Genomic DNA, 17,235 nt, shown 5'->3' with positions numbered 1-17,235 from the left:
GTTCCGCAGGCATCCTAAGACTGCAAAATTGCCTCTAACTGTTAAGCTTTCTGCATCTGCGTGAGCCTCACCCACATTGACTAGGCCAGCACCTCCCACCTCCTATTGCTCTCTCTCTCTCTTTTTCTATTTGTTAAGTCAATATTTCCCTATCGGAAGTATTGTCTTCTCTTGCCCTAAATTCAAATTCTTCAAGGCTCTCAGAAGGTTAGAACAGGTGGAGACGCTAGCACTGAGCTATCCCAACCCCTCCTTTTCACAGCTGAGGAAACTGGGGTCAGAGTGGTTAAGAGACTTACCTACAGGCACAGAGCAATTTTCTGCAAAGTCAAGAACAGTCTGGATTGCATAAGATGACGGGCCTCTGAAATCACGCAGACCGCACATGAGTCTCAGATCTATCCCTCATCCTGTGTCCTCAGGCATAACCACGTAACACAGCCTCTACATCATCTGTAAAATGGGGACCATAAAACATATATTAAGGGTTGTTATTTAGACTAAATGAGAACTAGAAGAATGTCTGGCCTACTATAGGCTTTCAGTAAATGTCAACTTCCTTTCTTTCAAAGACAAGACACCAAAAGCAGTAAAATATGTAGGAGATTAAGATGGCCAAATCTCTCAATTTATTTTAGGCCACATGTAAATGAGACAGAACTTCTATTCTTAACTGATTTCTGTAATGCTTATCATTTTCTAAAAACCCTGTATCTCCACAGGAACTCCCTGAAAAAAAGAATATTTCTACCAATGGCAGAACTTAGGATTCTTGTGCTTCTCTTTTAGAGCCTGGAAAGTGCTTTTTCCTGGCATTGTAAGGGGGCAGGGATCCCCTTGACATTGGCCTGTGTTACTCAGGATATAGCTCAAGATCCAGAGGATGGGCCTCCTGATAAGATTCACATGGTAATCATAGAAAATCAGGCTGAACGCCTAGCGTAGAATCAGGAAGATTACGAGATGAATGGACTGATGTGAATATGAAACATTGCCTGTTCTTCAAAGTGAGAAAGAAGAAAAGAAAGATACTGGTAATTATCACCCTGTAAACATCACTTACAGCCATAATAATTCTGTGCGTATGTGTGTGTGTGTATGTGTGTGTGTGTGTGCACGCATGTGTGTGTTTAAGTAGCGGGAAAGTGATGATATCAGGAACAATAAGTGGCTTAGGCTTCAAAGAAACAAATCACGCCAGCACAATAGCTTTTTTTGACAGAGTTATGAATAGATGAAGCGGAAATGCAAGAGACGTAATGTATCTTATGTTGGTGAAGATTTGATATATCTCAGGAAATTTTATTTGCAAAATTAGTTACAACATCGCAAAGAAAGGTTATTGATGCAAAGTATCTGGTTGTAGGAAGGTGCGGAGATGGCTGTCGGGAACCCTCTTAGTTTATGCCTTCATCATTAATTTGGAAGAGGGAAGCAATCTCTCTCCACGTTCATGAAAATTGCACACTATACTAAGTCAGGATGTGGCGTGAACACTAATCACTGACACAGAGGGGTCCCTAAAGAAGGGACAATTGGACAGAAGCAAGAGCCAACTAAGAAAAGCAAGGTTTTTAGGTCTGTTTTGATTTACCTTTTCTTACAGTGAGTGGAATGAGAACTTGATAGCAAACTAGAGCTACAGCCTTGGAGAAGATGGACGATAGAATGGAATCTGTTAGACACACGCTCATGGAGACTAGCATTTGCCAGGGGCCCACTGTGTGCCAAGTTCTGCACTTGGACTTCATACTCTGTGAGTAGGCGCTCAGAGATGTTAAGGATCCACAGTACGAGAAGAGCTTAAAGTTTTACATAATCTCACCATTACTTGCTAAGTATAATTTGATTTGACTTCCTGGATTTCTAGGAGCTTAAATTCTATAGATTTATATTTTATCTGTAGGTTTGTGACCCACTTTGAGTTAAGTTTTGTAAAAGGTGTGAGGTACGAGTCAGGGTAAATTTTTTTGCATACGGACCGCCAGTACCATTTGTTGAAAAGCCTTGTTTCCTCCTGAACTGTCTCTGCACCTTTGTCAAAAATCAGTTGTCACATATGTGTGAGTCTGTTTCTGGAATCTTTATTCTGTTCCATTGATCTATGTGTCTACCTTTCTGCCAATAACTCACTGTCTTGATTACTATAGCTTTATAGTAACCCTTGAAATCAGCTAGTGTGAGTCCTGCAACTTTGTTCTTTTTCAAAATCATTTTGGCTATTCTAGTTCCTTTCTTCTTTCACATAAATGTTATAAACGAGTTATCAATATCAATAAAATATCCTTTGGAATTTTCACTGCAATTTCTTTGCATCTCTAGATCAATGTGGGGAGAATTGAGAATTGACATGTTAACAATATTGAGTCAAACCATGAACACAGTATATCTGACTATTTATTTTTTTTAAACTTTTTTTAGTTGTGGTGACTTTTTGGTTTATAACTTAATATAAATTTCAGGTGTACATCATTATACTTCAACTTCTGTATAGATTGCATCGTGTTCACCACCAAAAGTCTAGTTGCCATCCATCACCACACATATGTACCCCTTTATTACTTTCACCCCCCCACCCCCGACCTTCCCCTCTGGTAGCCACCAATCTGGTCTCTGTATCCATGTGTTTGCTTGTTTATCTTGCACATATGAGTGAAGTCATACGGTAATTATCTTTCTTCGTCTATTTTATTTCGCTTAGCATAATACTGTCAAGGTCCATCCATGTTGTCACAAATGGCAATATTTCGTGCTTTTTATGGCTGAGTAGTATTCCATTGTATATGTACACCACATCGTCTTTACCCATTCATTCCTTGATGGGCCTTTAGGTTGCTTCCAAGTCTTTGCTATTGTGAATAATGCTGCAATGAACACAGAGGTGCACATAGCTTTTCAAATTCGTGTTTTCATGTTCTTTGGATAAATACCCTGAAGTGGAATAGCTGGATCATATGGTGTTTCTAGTTTTACTTTTTTGAGGAATCTCCATACCGTTTTCCATAGTGGCTGCACCAATTTACTTTCCCACCAGCATTGCACGAGGGTTCCTTTTTCTCCACATCCTCTCCAACACTTACTGTTTCTTCTCTTGTTAATAGTAGCCATTCTGACAGGCGTGAGATGGTGTCTCATTGTAGTTTTGATTTGCATTTCCCTAATAATTTGTAATGTTCAACATCTTTTCATGTGTCTGTTGGCCATCTGTATATCTTCTTTGGAAAAAATGTCCATTCATATTCTCTGCCCATCTTTTGACTGGATTGTTTGTTTTTTTGTTGTTAAGTGGTATGCATTCTTTATGTCTTTTGGACATTAACCCTTTATCAGATATGTGATTTGCAGGTATCTTCACCCAATTGGTGGGCTGTCTTTTCATTTTGTTGATGGTTTCCTTTGCTGTATAGAAGACTTTTAGTTTGAGATAGCCTCATTTGTTTATTCTTTCTTTTGTTTCCTTGCCTGAGGAGAAATGATATTCAAAAAGATACTGCTGAGACCACTATCAAAGAGACTACTGCCTGTTCTCATCTAGGAGTTTTATGATTTTAGGTCTTATATTCAAGTCTTTAATCCATTTTGAGTTAATTTTTGTATGTAGTGTAAGATAATGGTCTACTTTCATTTTTTTGCATGAGGCTGTCCAGTTTTCCCCAGAACCATTTGTTGAAGGGACCTCCTTTCTCCGTTGTATGTTCTTGGTTCCTTTGTTGAAAGTTAGCTGTCCATAGATGTCTGGGTTTATTTTTGGGCTTTCTATTCTGTTCCATTGATCTGTATGTCTGTTTTTCTGCCAGTACCATGCAGTTTTGATTACTATAACTTTGTAGTATATTTTGAAATCAGGGAGTGTGATACCTCCAGCTTTGCTCTTTTTTCTCGGAATTGCTTTGGATATTTGAGGTCTTCTCTTGTTCCATATAAATTTTTGGATACTTTATTCTTTTTCTATGAAAAATGTTTCTGGGATTCTGATTGGGATTGCATGAATCTGTAGATTGTTTTAGGTACTGTGGACATTTTAACTATGTTAATTCTCCCAATCCATGAGCACAGAATATTTTTCCATTTCTTCATGACTTCAATTTCTTTCAACAATGTCATAGGTTTCAGTGTACAAGTCTCTCACCTTCTTGATTAAATTTATTCCTAGGTATATTATTCTTTTTATTGTTATTGTAAATGGGATAGTATTCTTGACTTCTCTTTCTGCCAGCTCATTCTCAGTGTGTAGAAATACAACTGATTTTTGTATGTTGATTTTGTACCCTACAACTTTGTGGTATTTGTTAATTATTTCTAGTAGTTTTTTTTTGTGAATTCTTTAGGGTTTTCTATATATCGAATCATGTTGTTCGCAATGGTGACAATTTTACTTTTCCCTTCCAATTTGGATCCTTTTATTTCTTTTTCTTGCCTAATTGCTCTAGGTAGGACTTGCAATACTATGTTGAATATGAGTGGTCAGAGTGGGCATCCTTGTCTTATCTTGTTCTTAAAGGAACAACTTTCAGTTTTTCACCACTGAGTATAATTTTAGCTGTGGGTTTGTCATATAAGGCCTTTATTATGTTGAAGTACTTTCCTTCTATACCTATTTTGTTGAAAGTTCTTATCATGAATGGATGTGGGATCTTCTCAAGTGCTTTCTCTGCCTCTATTGAGATGATCGTGTGATTTTTATTCTTCATTTTGTTAATGTGGTTGTCACGTTGATTCGTGGATGTTGAACCATTCCTGTGTCCCTGGAATAAATCCCACTTGATTGTGGTATATGATCCTTTTAATGTATTGTATTACATTTGCTAATATTTTGTTGAGAATTTTTGTATCTATGTTAATCATTGATATTGGTCTGTAATTTTCCTTGTTTGCATTGTCCTTGTCTGGTTTTAGCATCGGGGTGATGTTGGCCTTGTAAATGAGTTAGGAGGCATCTCATCCTCTCCAATTTCTTGGAAGAGTTTGAGAAAGATAGATATTAAATCTTTGAATGTTTGGTAGAATCCAACAGAGAAGCTGTCTGGTTCTTGGACTTTGTTTGGGAGGAGGTTTTTCACTGATTCAGTCTCTTTACTTGTGGCTGGTCTATTCAGATTCTCTATATCTTCTTGATTCAGTTTGAGAAGGTTGTATGATTCTAAGAACTTGTCCATTTCTTCTAGGTTGTTCAGTTTTTGGTATATAGCTTTACATAGTATTCTCTAATAATTTTTTGTCTTTCTGTGGTATCCATTGTAATTTCTCCTCTTTCATTTCTGATTTTACTTATTTGTGCCTTCTCTCTCTTTTTAAATTGAGGTCATAATAATTTATAACATTATGTAATTTCAGTTGTACATTATTCTTTGTCCATCACCATATATATGTGCCCCTTTACCCCTTATGCCCACTCCCCAACCCCCTTCCCCTCCGGTAACTACTAGTCTGATCTCTTTGTCCATGTATTTGTTTATCTTCCACAAATGAGTGAAGTCATATGGTGTTTGTCTTTCTCTGTCTGGCTTGTCTTGCTTAACATAATACCATCAAGTTCCATCTGTGTTGTTGCAAATGGGACGATTTTGTCTTTTTTATGGCTGAGTAGTAATCCATTGTATATATATACCACATCTTCTTTATCCATTCATCAGTTGATGGGCACTTGGGTTGCTTCCACATCTTGGCTATTGTGAATAGTGCTGCAATGAACATAGGGGTGGATAAGTCTCTTTGAATTGTTCATTTCAAGTTCTTTGGATAAATACCCAGTATTGGAATAGCTGGGTCATATGGTATTTAGATTTTTAATTTTTTGAGAAATCTCCATACTGTTTGCCATAGTGGCTGCCCCAGTTTGCAATCCCACCAGCGGTGTGAGGGTTTCCTTTTCTTCGCATCCTCTCCAACATTTGTTATTTTTTGTCTTGGTGATTATAGCCATTCTAACGGGCATAAGGTGATTTCTCAGTGTAGTTTTGATTTGCGTTTCCCTGATGATTAGTGATGTTAAGCATATTTTCATGTGCCTATTGGCCATCTGTATATCTTCTTTGGAAAAATGTCTGTTCGTATCCTCTGCCCATTTTTTGATTGAGGTGTTTGATTTTTGTTGTTGAGTTGTGTGAGCTCTTTAGGTTTGAACCTTCTCTCTTTTTTCTTAGTGAGTCTAGCTATGGGTTTTTCAATTTTATCTTTTCAAAGAACCAGCTCTTAGTTTTATCTATATCTTCTATTGTCTTTTTAGTCTCTATTTCAATTATTTCCACTCTGATTTTTATTATTTCCTTCCTTCTACTGACTTTTGGCTTTGTTTGTTCTTCTTTTTCTAGTTCTTTTAGGTATCATGTTAGATTGTTTGAGATTTTCTTCTTTCTTGTGGTAGGCTTGTATTGCTATATATTTCCCACTTAGTACCACTTTTGCTGCATCCCATAGGTTTTGGAATGTTGTGTTTTCATTTTCATTTGTCTCCAGGTATTTTTTTTCCCTTTTTGTTTGGAGGGGGGAAGATTGGCCCTGAGCTAACATCTGTGCCCATCTTCCTCTATTTTATATATAGGATGCCTGCCACAGCATGCCTTGATAAGCAGTGTGTAGGTCCATGCCTGGTATCCAAATCAGTGAACCCTGGGCCACCAAAGTGGAGTGCATGAATTTAACCACTGCACCACCAGGCCAGCCCCTGTCTCCAGGTATTTTTTTATTTCTCCGTTGATATCTCCATTGATCCAATAGTTTTTCAGTAGCATGTTGTTTAGTCCGCATATTTGTCACTCTTCCAGCTTTATTCTTGTGGTTGAGTGCTGGTTTTATATCATTGTGGTCTGAAAAAATGCTTGATATGATTTCAACCTTCTTAAACTTATTGAAACTTATTTTGTTTCCCAACATATGGTCTATCTTTAAGAATGTTCCATGTGCACTTGGAAAGAATGTGTATTCTGCTATTTGGGATGGAATGTTCTGTATATATCTCTATTAAGTCCATCTGATCTAGTGTTTCATTTAACGCCAATGTTTCCTTGTTGACTCTCTGTCTGTGATCTATCTTTGATGTTAGTGGGGTATTAAAGTGCCCTATTATTAATGTATTACTATCAATTTCTCTCTTTAGGTCTGTTAATAGTCGCTTTATATATACTTCAGTGCTCCTATGTTAGGTGCATATGTATTGATGAATGTTACATCTTCTTGGTGGAATGTCCTCTTTATCATTATATAATGTCTATCTTTGTCTCTTGTTATCTTTTTTGGCTTGAAGTCTATTTTGTCTTATAGAGATATGACTACATCCACTTTCTTTTGGTTGCCATTTGTTTGGAGTATCGTCTTCCATCCCTTCTCTCTGAGTCTATGTTTGTCTTTAGAGCTGAGAACTGTCTCCTAGAGGTAGCACATTTTCAGCCTTGTTTTTTAATCCATCCAGCCACTCTGTGTCTTTTGCTTGGTGATTTAGGGTGATTATTGATATATGAGGGCTTAATATTGCCATTTTATCTTTTGTTTCCTGGTTGTTCTCTATTTCCATTTTTTGTTTTTCCTTGTGTTTCTGTCTGCCATTTCACTTTGGCAGTTTTCTGTGATATGTTTCTCAGTTTCCTCCTTTTTAATGTTTTCTGACACTGCTCTAATTTTTTATTTTGTGGTTACCATGAGATTTGTAGGAAAGATCTCATAGATGATATAGTCCTTTTTCTGCTGAAAGCATCTTATCTCCGTTTGCCTGTGCAGGGTCCATCCTTTTCCTCTTCCCCTTCTATGTTTTTGTTGTCACAAATTATCCCTTTTTGTATTGTGAGTTTGTTACCAAATTTAAGTGGTTATAGTTATTTTTATGTTTTCTTTCCCTTTAGCTTTTATATTATAATTGTGTACTAACCTTTTGTGATACAGATTTGCAATTTTCTGATTCTGTCTATTTGTCACCTTGCGCAAAGCTTTGTATTCCTTTGCCCTTTTGTTTCAGGTAGGAGGGCTCCTTTCAACATTTCTTGTAAGGCTGGTCTAATGTGATGAACTCCTTCAGCTTTTGTTTGTCTGGGAAAGCCTTTATTTCTCCTTCATTTCTGAAGGATAGCATTACTGAATAGAGTATTCTTAGCTGACAGTTTTTATCTTCCAATATTTTGAATATATCATTCCACTCTCTCGTAGCCTGTAGTTTCTGCTGAGAAATCCACTGATAGCCTTATGGGGGTTCCTTTTATGTTAGTTTCCTCTCTCTGGCCACTGTTAATTTTCTTTCTTTCTCATTGGCTTTTGACAGTTTTAATATAATGTGCCCTGGAGAAGGTCTTTTTGCATTGAGATAATTGGGAGTGCCATTAGCTCATGTACTTTTATATCCAGTTTCTTCTCCAGGTTTAGGAAATTCTCAGCTATTATTTCTTTAAATAAACTCTCTGGTCTTTTTTCCCTCTCTTCTCCTTCTCGGATACCCATTTTCCTTATGTTGCTTTTTCTGTGTCATACATTTATTCTGGAATTTTTCCATTTTTTTTTTAAAGCATCTTAGTTCTTTTCTCTTCCACCTGGATCATGTCTAGATTTCTATCTTCAAGCTCACTAATTCTCTCTTCCATATAATCTGCTCTCTTTCCAATGCTTTCTACTTTATTCTTCATCTCATTTATTGTGTTCGTAAGCTCCAGAATTTCTGGGGTTTTTTTTTTTTTTAGAGTTTCAATCTCTTTGCTGAAGCACTCCTTCTGTTCATTAATTTTATTCCTGAGCTTATTGAACTGTCTTTCTAAATTTTCTTGCAACTTGTCAAGTTTCTTCATGACAGCAATATTCAATTCTCTGTCAGATCACAATCTTCTGTGACTTCAAACTTGGTTTCTGAAGAATTGCCATTTTCTTTTTGTGCTACTGTGTTATTGTAATTCTTCAAGGTGTTTGATGAGTGTTCCTCTGCTGGCACATTTGTGGTAGCAAACACCTTTCTTATTTGGGTACAGTTTTGTTTACTTTGATTCTGAGCTGCTTCTGGCTGTATTTGAGGGCTTGCACTTTTCACCCTCTAATGCTTCTGCCAGAGGCAGCATTAATGCCTTTGTTGTGCTGCTTGTTCCTCTGAGGTTGCTCTTGCCTTGCTGTTTATGAAGTCATTGTAGTTGCAGGTGTCACCACTGGTGGTCACTAGGCTTCAAGCATCTCTTCTGCTTCTGGGGTCACCTGGGTCATGTGTTCCCCACTGTGGTTGGTGGGAGGGGAGAGTGGGGGAAAAGCTGGGGTCATGGGCACCTTGGCCATGTCCAGGTTTGTTGGGTCTGTAGGTGCTGCTATAGAGGGGGTTGCTATGGGTGCTAAAGTTGTGGGTGCCTCTGCAGCTGGGGGGAACAGGGTCATGGGTTCCACTGTCATTGTTACATGGCCCTCCATGGGCTCAGGCACTTATCCCTCATGCACCACCTATGCTGTTCTTCCTGGGTTATCTGGGGATGCTGGCAACATGACTTCTGGGGCCACTGGGTTCACAGATGTGGTTGAAGCTTCTGGGTGGGCCAGGGTCATGGGTGACACTGCCACCATGGGGAGAGTGGTACCTGGGTCACAACTACCACTAGGGCTCTTGAAGCCTTTGGTCTCCAGCACCTGCATAGTTCCTAGAACCTCAGGTCACAAGCACTGCTGCCACTGCTGGGGGCCCAGAGTCTTGTAGCCCCCACTGCTGGCAGGGCCAGTGTTGGGGGTGGCAGGGCCTGTGTCAGTGGTGCCACTGCCAGGGGCTGAGTTATGGGCACCACTGTGGCTCCTGAAGCCTCAGGTGGTGGGGACCACCACCACTGTTGGGGAGGGTTAGGGGCTGAGCTTTAAGTGCCACTGTGGCTCCTGCGTCCTCTGGTCTCCAGCCCTGGCATGCATTTTGGATGCATGTTATGATGTGAGCTGTAGGCTCCTAGTGGATGCCTTTTATCTTGCTAAGAGAGTTCCCCTCTTCCTAGTTTGCTGAGAGGTTTTAGTCACGGATCGATGTTGAATTTTGTCAAGAAAATTTTACTTTAATTTTGAGAAGCAAATTATTTTTTGCTTTAGGTACTCTATTATCTTTTAGAGGAATAAAAAGTAAGAATATGTGAGTTTATATTATACTATAGTTCTTAATTTTGTGTAGATGCAGTTTTCTGTCTGATACAGTCCTTCTGCCTGAAGACCTTTAAAAGTATTCCCTGCAGGATAGATATAATGGCAGTAAATATTATACTTTTTTTTGTCTGATAAATTCTTTATTCTCCTTCATTTTTAAAAGATATTTTTTCCAGGGGTAGAATTCTGAGTTGACATGTTTTTCTCTCTCAGTGCTATTGTCACTCCATTGTATTTTGGTTTGTATCATTTCTGACAAGAAGTCTGTTGTAATTCTTATCTTTGTCTATCAGTAATGCTTGTTTTTCTAGAGGAAAAAAATGTGTTACAGACAAAGACAAGAACGGAGGTTACAGATAGACAAAGATAAGATGTGGCTAGGGGTATGCAACCTGTGTGTGTTTGTGTGTATGTGTGTGCGTGTTTGATATTTATTTTGCTTAATCTTCTCTGAATTTCTTAAATCTGGGATTTGGTACTTGTCATTAATTTTGGAAATTTTTCAGCCAGTATTTCTTCTCTACTTTTCTCTCTTCTCTTTCTGGGATTCTAAGTACACATATGTTAGACCATTTGGTATTTTCCTACAGCTTTTAGATGCTCTGTTCTGTTTATTTACCTTAGTTTTACTCTTTGTGTTTCAGCTTTTTGCTGAAGGTGACATAAAAGATATGTGAATTTATATCAACATCTTCAAGTTCACTGATTCTTTCTTCAGCTGTGTTGAGTCTCCTGATGAGCCTATTATAGGTATTCTTTAGCTCTATTACTGCGGTCATTTCATTTTAAGCATTTCCATGTGATTTTTTGCTTACAGTTTTTATTTCTTTGCTGAAAATACCCATATTCTCTTGCATATTGCCCTCCTTTCCTATTAGAGTCTTTAGCTTATTAATCATGTTATTTTAAATTCCTTGCGTGAAAGTTCCAACATCTGAATCAGGTTCTGTTGTTTGCTGTGTTTCTTTGCAGCATGTGGCATCTACTTGCTTTTTTACCTTCCTTGTAATTTTTTGTTGAAACCTGGACCTCTCACGTAGAGTAGTAGAGACTGAGATAATTTTATGCTGGAAATGGGCATACCTTTCCTAGTGGTGGGCCTTTATTGTGGAGTTTTGAATCAATCTAGAGAGGACTTTGTGCTTAGAGTTTACTGTTGCAATGGCTACTGCAGTGCACCATGGGCTTCAAATCCCTCCAGTGATAACCTGTTTGTAGGATGGGGCTGGTTCAACATGGGGTTTTTCTCAATGTCTGCTTCACCCTTAGCATTAGGTCAGCACTTTTTGCTGCACCTCCGAGTATCTTTCTGCACTCTTGCAATTCTCCCAGCAGAATTCCACTGTTACTTGATACTTGTTAGCCTGGTGATGGTGACAGGAGTATTCTCTATCGTTCAGATCAGCTTCAGACTTAATCGTTACTGTGTCCCTGAGTCTCATAGATTTTCACTGCTTTCTCAATGCTCCTGCCCCTTTGCTAAGTTTAGAAGGTTTATTTTTTTTCTATTTTCTTCCCTAGTTGCAAAGGGTTTTCACCAGTGCCCATGAGTGACAGTGTTTGTTGCCCTGCTTCCCACAGTATAAGGCTTGTGTTCCATAAGGGAGGTCAGGGAAAGGACTGGGGAGAAGAGGATCCTGCCTTTCCCACAGCCCTACCATTCACCTCCTGCAAGCATATACTTCAAGGCCTTCACCATTATTTTTTTGTGAGCATATGGTGAGGTTAGTGGAAAAGAGCATACAAGTGGGTGAAAATCTAAAGCCCTGGCAGTTCTATATTCTCGATAATACTTACCTGCACTCAGTCTCTGCTTGCCTACACTCAGTCTTCACCAATTGGTTAACAATTTTAGCTAAGTTCTTCTTACCAGTCTCCAGCTGCATCTGTCCCAGTTAAGAAGATGTTCTCACCTCTTCTCTCTTTGTAGGCATCTGTCATTCCTTACCTCTCTGATAGAGTAAAAAAAAAGACGTGCATTTGCTGTTTGTCTTTTTTTTTTTGGTGTATATGTTATTGTTGGGAGGATGGGCATGATGCTCTTTCCAGCTTTCTGCTTTCCCAGATAGAACAGAAAGTATCTCTGTTGCTTTTGATGAGACAATCAGAGATCTGCACTGTGTTTGAGACCAGATCTCATTCTGTCCACCTCTGCCTATGCCTTTGCTTTCACAGTATTTTCAGGGATTTGGAATTAAAGGTCCTGATGGAGAACAGAAAAATATACTCCCTTTGAAGGTAGAATGATATCTACCGCCTATGTTGATTTCAGTCTTTTGACATTTTTTATAGAGTCCATTTTGGATATTTTCCCATTATTCTCCTTATCAAATTAATAAAACCTCCAGAAATTCTCTTATGATGAGAGAGTATGTGAATTACATGATTACAAATTTATTTACCAATGATAACACTTTACAGAAGATTTTCTAAACCTCATTTCTCATTTCCTATTCAGAAGGAAAAAACCAACAAGCTATTCTTTATTTCAAAAAAGCGTAGACATCATTCAGTTAGTAGTATGTCAGACAAAAGGGACATTTTGAATTGTGGCAGCGTTCAGAACATATGAAAAGCAAAGTCTGCACCTGTCATAAATATGGGATGAGGCACAAATATCCTATATGTTTATGATTAATCAAAATCCATGCAAAAACATCAGTCAGATCAGAAGAGTCAGAATGGATTAAACCACGGTTAACTTATCTGTATTGTCTGAGTATTGCACAGATTAGAATAGAAGCCAAAGTGATAGTGTGGGAACAAAAGACTTGTCAACCTGACACTATTTTAAACACAGAAACAAATGGAATCTTGCAAACCAATTCTGATTAACTAAACCTGACTTTATCTTGAAAAACATAACGGTATTTTTATGATTTTAGTATGATTATCAGCACATCCCTTTTATTATAATGTATCTAGACACATAATCTTTAGGTTCTAGGAAATAACATCAACTTAAGAATGACATGGCCTACAGTCGGCCAGCCCCATACTTGAAACTATAGGGCAAACTTGTCTCTGGTGTGATTAAAATTTCCCTTGAAAGGCCCTCTTTGCATGTGGAACTTTTCTGGGCAAAGGATAGAGGGCTTCTTTGTCTTCAAAGAGCTTCAAAGGCTAGGCAGGAAAAAAGCATGTGCAAACTAGAGAATCGGAGGTGTGAGGTGAGGAATGTATTAGCATTCTATGCTCAGAGGATACCTAGTATCTCGAGTTTCTACTCCTGGGTTCCTTCTCCCAAATAAAATCTGTTTGGGTAGAAAGGGATAGAGCAAAGTCTCCCCTGACCCCTTCTATTGCTATTTTTCTAGGCAGGCTGAAGACTTGGGAATAATTGGATGGCCATGGCTGGTGACTGAGGATGCAAGGGTGGGCCTTAACAGTGGAGGCAGCTACAGGGAACAGTCTTCCTAGCCTGGCATCAGAGGATACTGTAGCGGGCAGATGTGGCCACATGACCTCTACATGACTAGAACGCATTGAGCAAACAACGTCTTTGTCATTCCTTTCACTGTCATATTATCCACCTGAGGATTAAATTTCATATACTCTGAAAAGCAGGAAGGAAAGTTGAAGAGACATGAGCACACCCCTGCTATTCCTCTCCATTTTCTCTCTTTCCTGAAACTGAGTCCCATTTGGTTCCTACAGCCCATTCCTCAGGGACTCAGCAGCCTCCCTCCCTCCAATGATGCACATCAGCATTTCTGATGGCAGCACCTGCTAATCCTCCCACTCTGGTTGGCAGAGGGTGAGGTGGTGAGCTGAGCTGTTTCTATAGGGCTGTGTGCCTTTTTTAAAAAACTCTGTCTGCCAAAAGCCATAAACGCTTTCAATAGACACTGTTTTCTTTTGTTTTTAAGAAGAGAATAGCTAGGGGGTGACACAAATTTTAAAATCCACAATTTGTTCCATTCAAAACCAATTAGCCATCAGAGCAACAATGGGCTTTTTCTACACTTCCACAACATCAATGTCACAATAGCTTTTCCAAAACTAGTCAAGTTGAAATATTCTCACCTGACACCACTCTTCTGTTGTTAGTTAACTCAATCCCTCCCCTTTCTTGGTTCACTTTCCTTAAAATCCACAAACTTTATTCATTGACAAACAATGGAAAGAAGTGCGATGTTAGAACATGTACAAAGTCAGGGCCAAGGCTTCTTGTTCAAAGCTCGTTGACCATTCACAGGAACACTCATCTATTTGAATTACGGGGAAATTCCACTTTGATAAACCCACTGGAAGAAAATTAAAAAAAAAAAAAAGAAAGCTAAGACATTTTAGAGTCAAATTTACCCCAAATTGTCTAGATAAGAGATTCATTTTGAAAATAACTTTTCTAATTATAGTTTATTTACACTATACCCTATATATTCACAACCATGCTATCCTAAACAGATGAAAAGATGTTTTAATAATTTGTTCCTGTGACATCAACTAAATCTGCTGTAGTTCGTATTCTAGAATGTGTATCCTGTTCCAAGGGGGGAAAAAAACCCAGTCAATTTATGAATGGGTAGTGATGAAACTTCTACAGATTAAAAGATCAATAATTTCTAATATTAAATTTTCTTTTTCACTTGAGTATTACTTTTTTAAATTGTCTGACCAAAGTTAATTAAGCAGGGATCTTTTAATGTAAGAAATTTAAGTGATTGACAGAAAAACTGGATACAAGTTGGTGAGGGGGGTAGAGAGAGAGATGGAGAAATTGAAGATGAAGGCTGTGACATAAGGAATTGGTTTGAAATTTTGTATCTTATGCATACCAGAAGTAACAATGAAATAAGACGGATGAATAGAAAATTTATATGCAAGGACCCAGAAAGCTTGGATCTTGGCAGAAATCCTGAAGATAAAGTGGAATCCAAGTGCTGTATCTCAGTGTGAAGGGTTTCAGTGCTATTGCAAGAAATGCCATTTACTTGGTGAGTAGAGAGATCCACTTTGGAGACCATCAACTCAGTTCCACACAATAGTTGGATGTTCGTCTCTGTTTCCTGTTAGATGTAGTGGGCACTGGTGGCGGCTTACCCAGCATCCACCTCTGCTTTCTCCTTCCCAGCAGAACTCCAAGATTGTTCAGGTATTCCTCAGCCTCCACATACCGATGAGACTAGGGGAACGTGACTCTCCCACAGCTCCCAGGAGTGGGCCTGACCAGATAAGAGTCACCCTGTGCCTGCAGACCAGGAGTCAGCAGACCTCTCCTGTAAAGGGCCGGACTGTAAATCATTTAGGCTTTGTGCTTGTAGCATCTCTGCTGCAACTTCTCCTGCCGTTGCAGTGTGAAAGCAGTGCAGACAACACATAAGTGAATGAGCGTGGCTGGGTTCCAAGAAAACTTTATTTGTGGACACTAAAATTTTAATTTCATATAATTTTCACATTGTGAAATATCATTCTCCTTCTGATTTTTTTCCAACCATTTAAAAATGTAAAAACCATTTTTAGCTGGCAGGCTATACAAAAACAGACACTGGGTCAACACTGCTGTAGGCTGTAGTTGGCTGACACGCTCTAGACTGCATTATCCAACAGCATTTTCTGAGATGGTAGAAATGTTCTATAAGTTGGCCACATGTGGCTGCTGAGCGCTTGAAATGTGTCCAGTGTGACTGAGGAACTGAATTTTTAATTTTATTTAATTTTAATTAATTTAAATGCAAACAATCTCCTTTGGGTAGTGTAATAAGGAATTTCACTCTATTTTCTGATGTTTGACTGCTGACTGCTTTCCAGCCTCCCCTCGTCTCTTCCCTTGTGCCCCACATCTATGCCAGCAGATATGAAAGCCCAGGTGTTTCCTCCTTTGGCACCCATGGGAGATTCAAAGCACACAAGGCCCTGCCTGCACCGAGGACCTCTCCCACTGGCCCCACCCCTGACAACGATAACCAACCAGGCTGGTGCTCCTTCCCTGTGCTCGTAAGCCATTTTGAACCTGCCTGAGAGGCCTGCCCTGATCTCCCCAGAGACTTCAATTATGTAGATTATGAAACTTCTCATGCCCTCCCAGTGTGTGTATAGCATCATCAGTCTCAAAATCAGAGCCAAATTTTGGGTGGGGGGGGGGTCCATCTACCTCCTCAGGTGACCATAACAGTGAGTCATCAACATATTGGACAAGACGGCTCAGAGAGTAGTTTGTTCAGGCCTGGGGAGGTGACTCAGTTTGGAGCTGACCTGCTGAGAACGCAATGAGAAGTTGGCTAGGGACATCTGGGAAATTTCATTTTAATTTTAACATTTAAAATGTTTATTTAAAGAATAAATAAAAATTTATTTATTTTTTTAATTTTTATTTTTTTCAGATGTACATCATATTTCAAATTCTGGATACATTGCATCATGTTCACCACCCGAACACTAATTACAGTGCATCCCCTCACATGTGACCCTAATCACCCCTTTTGCCCTCCCCCCTCCCCCCTTCCCCAATGGTAACCACCAGTACAATCTCCAATGCTATGTGGTTGTTTTTTTTTTGTCGTTTTTATCTTCTGCTTATGAGTGAGATCATATGGTATTTGACTTTCTCCCTCTGACTTATTTCACTCAGCGTAATACCCTCAAGGTCCATCCATGTTGTCACAAATGGCTGGATTTCGTCATTTCTTATGGCTGAGTAGTAGTCCACTTTGTATAAATACCACATCTTCTTTATCCATTTGTCCCTTGATGGGCACCTAGGTTGCTTCCAAGTCTTGGCTATTGTGTATAATGCTGCAATGAACATCGGGGTGCAAATATCTTTATGCCTTTCTGTTTTCAAGTTCTTTGGATAAATACCCAGCAGTGGAATAGCTGGATCATATGGTAGATCTATCCTTAATTTTCTGAGGATACTCCAAACTGCTTTCCATAGTGGGTGCACCAGTTTGCACTGCCACCAGCAGTGAACAAGGGTTCCCTTCTCTCCACATCCTCTCCAATATTTGTTGTTTCCTGTCTTGTTAATTATAGCCATTCTGACGGGAGTGAGGTGATACTTCATTGTAGTTTTGATTTGCATTTCCCTGATAGTTAATGATGTTGAACATCTTTTCATGTGTCTGTTGGCCATCTGTATCTTCTTTGGAGGAATCTCTATTCAGATCGTATGCCCATTTTTTAAGTGGGTTGTTAGTATTTTTGTTGTTGAGATGTGTGAGT

The 17,235-nt window shown here is 39.0% G+C and overlaps 1 long non-coding RNA gene across 1 annotated transcript in view; it reads left to right on the top strand.

The window, feature by feature from the left end:
• The first annotated feature begins 789 nt into the window (after window positions 1-789).
• The window catches only part of LOC139077911 (uncharacterized), a 38,720-nt gene continuing 22,274 nt past the window's right edge, over window positions 790-17,235 (top strand). Inside the window, exons 1-2 of the long non-coding RNA XR_011530560.1 lie at window positions 790-1,034; window positions 1,607-1,756. This is a non-coding gene — a long non-coding RNA (uncharacterized lncRNA). The remainder of the gene's footprint in view (window positions 1,035-1,606; window positions 1,757-17,235) is intronic.

This window comes from Equus przewalskii, chromosome 20 (assembly GCF_037783145.1).
Source record: "Equus przewalskii isolate Varuska chromosome 20, EquPr2, whole genome shotgun sequence".
NCBI classification, from domain to species: domain Eukaryota; kingdom Metazoa; phylum Chordata; class Mammalia; order Perissodactyla; family Equidae; genus Equus; species Equus przewalskii.
This window is presented reverse-complemented; position numbering and strand designations above follow the sequence as displayed.